Source organism: Sapajus apella, unplaced genomic scaffold (genome assembly GCF_009761245.1).
Source record: "Sapajus apella isolate SASKATOON/1434 unplaced genomic scaffold, GSC_monkey_1.0 scaffold87, whole genome shotgun sequence".
Taxonomy (NCBI): domain Eukaryota; kingdom Metazoa; phylum Chordata; class Mammalia; order Primates; family Cebidae; genus Sapajus; species Sapajus apella.
The window spans coordinates 5,692,247-5,696,773 of NW_022437027.1; the positions used below are offsets into that span (position 1 = coordinate 5,692,247).

General features: G+C 41.8%; 1 pseudogene across 1 annotated transcript; it reads left to right on the top strand.

The window, feature by feature from the left end:
• Window positions 1-1,682: 1,682 nt before the first annotated feature.
• LOC116534447 lies at window positions 1,683-3,175 on the top strand (annotated as a pseudogene). Its single transcript, XR_004261720.1, has one exon. The product of XR_004261720.1 is annotated as an elongation factor 1-alpha 1 pseudogene (transcript).
• The last annotated feature ends 1,352 nt before the right edge of the window (window positions 3,176-4,527 follow it).

Sequence of the window (4,527 nt, forward strand, 5' to 3'; positions counted from 1 at the left end):
AATCATCTTTTTTCCCATCCTTACTCATCTTGGTTAGGATGCTTTAAAGTCCTTTACTCCTTTCCCTGCTTCTTTTTCTCTTACTCTACTTCATTGTCAGGCCCTGACTCCTTTCTCTCAACATCTGTCAAGATCAACTGCCTTGGATCTTTTGCACTGCAATTGCTATATCTGCTTCCTTAAATAGGTTGGGTTTGTTTCTTTTGTTTTGTTCTTAATTCCTTAGCTGTTTGCAGGTAAAAATAGCTGTCAAATTTCTGCTATAATTTCAGTTTAGGTCCCAAAGGATAGCCTCATCTTCAATAATTTCCTTAGGCAATCTCCATTAGTAAATTTTGTACGAAAACCAAACTTTCAAGTGCATAATTCTGAATGTGTTAACCTTCCTAACAAGTCAAGTCACCACTTGCTATTTTCCAGGGCCATGTCCTATGTGTTATCTAATTTATTTCCCCACTCTTTCACTATAGTCTTGAGTTCCCGGAACTGATCAGATTGGACAGCTTCTGGCACAGTCCATTGTATAGAGAGAAGGGTGTTCACTACATGTTTTTAAAATGACTTGAACTGATCCAAATTGATGGAGGATTTTCTTGGGGTTCATAGTGGAGGTCTTTTATTTAAGGATCTTTTTAATTTATTTTTTCTTTTCCTGATCAAATCAGAATATTTTTTGCATTATTTTCTTAATGATTTAGATATCCAGATTATTCTTTCTAATCTTCAATGTATTATCAAAAGGTAAATTTATAAGCCAAACTTTTTGACTAGTCTATACCTCTCTTTACAGTTATTTTGCATTCGAGAGTTGAAATTCTGGATTCTATTGTATATTTTACACAAACACTATTTAATTTTATTATTTATCACATGATGTTTATCTTACCTATAATCTCTCTTTGCCATTATTTCTTCTGCTTTCCCCCTATTTGCTTCCCTGCACTTTTACCCATCTGACTGGTATAAAAAATTTTTGCAGGGTATGAGATTTTACCCTATTTGTTAAAATGTTTCCTGAATACTACCAGAATACACTAGACTCCTGCATCCGTTACAAAGGACTTTTACTCAGAGCTTCATTTTCATTTCCATTGGTTCTCCAGGTTCTTCAAATCCCACAAGGAAAGATGATGCTGATGATCCTAAATGATGCCTTCATGTTCAGTGGATTGCTTTACAGTAGAGGAACTTGGAGCTTAGAGCTTAGAGGATTTACTACTTTTCTAATGAGCAGAAGTAAACTGCTATTTGTCCAGAGAGAGATGTTATTTCATCTTCTGAGGTTTGCTATAAAGACAACGCTAAGCAAATAACTTGGGTAAAGGAAAAGTTAGAGCATTTAATTTTTTTTTTTTTTTTTTTTTTTTTGGGACGGAGTTTCGCTCTTGTTACCCAGGCTGGAGTGCAATGGCGCGATCTCGGCTCACCGCAACCTGTGCCTCCTGGGTTCAGGCAATTCTCCTGCCTCAGCCTCCTGAGTAGCTGGGATTACAGGCACGCACCACCATGCCCAGCTAATTTTTTGTATTTTTAGTAGAGACGGAGTTTCACCGTGTTGACCAGGATGGTCTCGATCTCTTGACCTCGTGATCCACCCGCCTCGGCCTCCCAAAGTGCTGGGATTACAGGCGTGAGCCACCGCGCCCGGCTCAGATGTATTCTTAAAAGTGGAATTGCTACATAGGTGTCGTGAAAACTACCCCAAAAGCCAAAATGGGAAAGGAGAAGACTCATATCAACATTGTTGTCATTGGACATGTAGATTCGGGCAAGTCCACCACTACTGGCCATCTAATCTACAAATGTGGTGGCATCGACAAAAGAACCATTGAAAAATTTGAAAAGGAGGCTGCTGAGATGGGAAAGGGCTCCTTCAAGTATGCCTGGGTCTTGGATAAACTGAAAGCCGAGCGTGACCCTGGTATCACCATTGATACCTCCTTGTGGAAATTCGAGACCAGCAAGTACTACGTGACTATCATTGATGCTCCAGGACACAGAGACTTCATCAAAAACATGATTACAGGGACATCTCAGGCTGACTGTGCTGTCCTGATTGTCGCTGCTGGTGTTGGTGAATTTGAAGCTGGTATCTCCAAGAACAGGCAGACCCGAGAGCATGCCCTCCTGGCTTACACACTAGGTGTGAAACAATGAATTGTTGGTGTTAACAAAATGGATTCCACTGAGCCACCCTGAGCCAGGGGAGATATGAGGAAATCGTTAAGGAAGTCAGCACTTACATTAAGAAAATTGGCTACAACCCCAACATAGTAGCATTTGTGCCAATTTCTGGTTGGAATGGTGACAACATGCTGGAGCCAAGTGCTAACATGCCTTGGTTCAAGGGCTGGAAAGTCACCCGTAAGGATGGCAATGCCAGTGAGACCACGCTGCTTGAGGCTCTAGACTGCATCCCACCAGCAACTCGTCCAACTGACAAGCCCTTGCGCCTGCCTCTCCAGGATGTCTAAAAAATTGGTGGTATTGGTACTGTTCCTGTTGGCCGAGTGGAGACTGGTGTTCTCAAACCTGGTATGGTGGTCACTTTTGCTCCAGTCAACGTTACAACTGAAGTGAAATCTGTTGAAATGCACCATGAAGCTTTGAGTGAAGCTCTTCCTGGGGACAATGTGGGCTTCAATGTCAACAATGTGTCTGTCAAAGATGTTCGTCGTGGCAACATTGCTGGTGACAGCAAGAATGACCCACCAATGGAAGCAGCTGGCTTCATTGCTCAGGTGATTATCCTGAACCATCCAGGCCAAATCAGTGCTGGCGATGCCCCTGTACTGGATTGCCACACGGCTCACATCGCATGCAAGTTTGCTGAGCTGAAGGAAAAGATTGATCACCGTTCTGGTAAAAAGCTGGAAGATGGCCCTAAATTCTTGAAGTCTGGTGATGCTGCCATCGTTGATATGGTTCCTGGCAAGCCCATGTGTGTTGAGAGCTTCTCAGACTATCCACCTCTCAGTCACTTTGCTGTTCGTGATATGAGACAGACAGTTGCCATGGGTGTCATCAAAGCAGTGGACCAGAAGGCTGCTGGGGCTGGCAAGGTCACCAAGTCTGCCCAGAAAGCTCAGAAGGCTAAATGAATATTACCCCTAATACCTGCCACCTTAGTCTTAATCAGTGGTGGAGGAAAAAAAAATTTTTATAATTAATTTTTAAATTTTTAAGAAAATGAAAAAAAAATAAAGAAAAAAGTGGAATTGCTGCATCAAGAGTTTTCACTGTCTTTTTTTCCTTTATATAGTTTGCCATATTTTTACATATCTCAATGTAACTCCCTACAAAACATTTATCATTTAAAAAGGAAAAACAGGCGGGGCACGGTGGCTCACACCTGTAATCCCAGCACTTTGGGAGGTGGAGGTGGGTGGATCACAAGGTCAGCAGCTCAAGACAAGCGTGGCCTGCATAATAAAACCCCATCTCTACTAAAAATACAAAAATTAGCCAGGTGTGGTGGCAGGTGTCTGTACTCCCAGCTACTTGGGAGGCTGAAGCAGGAGAATCACTTGAACCTGGGAGGTGGAGGTTGTAGTGAGCCAAGAACGTGTCACTGCACACCAGCCTGGGTGACAGAGTGAGACTGCATCTCAAAAATAAAAATAAAAAGGAAAAACAGTAACTTTACAGTGGAGAGACATGGGAGATACTCTATTGTGATCAAAGTGAAAATCACTAATAATTGGACAAATAGACATTGTATACCTCTCTATATGAACCACTGAGGAGAATACAGCATTATCTTTTGTGGTGTTCCTGAAAAAACAAATGCATAAAAGGACTCTGCCTTAAACCTTTGTAATGGTTTATACTCTATGTAGTCTTCATCTTGCCTTCGTTATTCATCATGATTGTGAGATTCATCCTTGAAACTAGGGATACTTGAATCCCTAATTTATTTATTTTCCTTATTATATAATTTTCTGTTCTCTGGATATACCACAATATGTACATTCTCTTGCCAATGGATATTTAAATCTTTGTTTTCCATATTTTGCCATTACAATCAAGGCTGCCATGAATACTCTCACACTTCTACAGAGTACATTATTTTAAGACATAAAATTGAATAATGGAATTTTCTGATAAGCATTAGCACTTTTCTTGCTCTGTCATGTCCTCATACCTGAGAATCATTGTGAATAATGGGTCAGGAGTCAGAAAACTGATTCATGTGTCTAGTTCCTAATTCCTTGTCTCACATAAGACATTTAAAACCTTTGAGCCTTTGTTTCCTTATCTGTAAAACACTGTTATAAAAATTGGGCCAGGCGCAGTGGCTCAAGCCTGTAAACCCAGCACTTTGGGAGGTGGGGGTGGGCGGATCACGAGCTCAGGAGTTCCAGACCAGCCTGGCCCATGTGGTGAAACCCCGTCTCCACTAACAATACAAAAATTAGCCAGGCGTGGTGGCAGGCGCCTGTAATCCCAGCTACTCAGGAGGCTGAGGATGGAGAATCCCTTGAACCTGGGAGGCAGAGGTTGCAGTGAGCAAAGATTGCGCCGCTG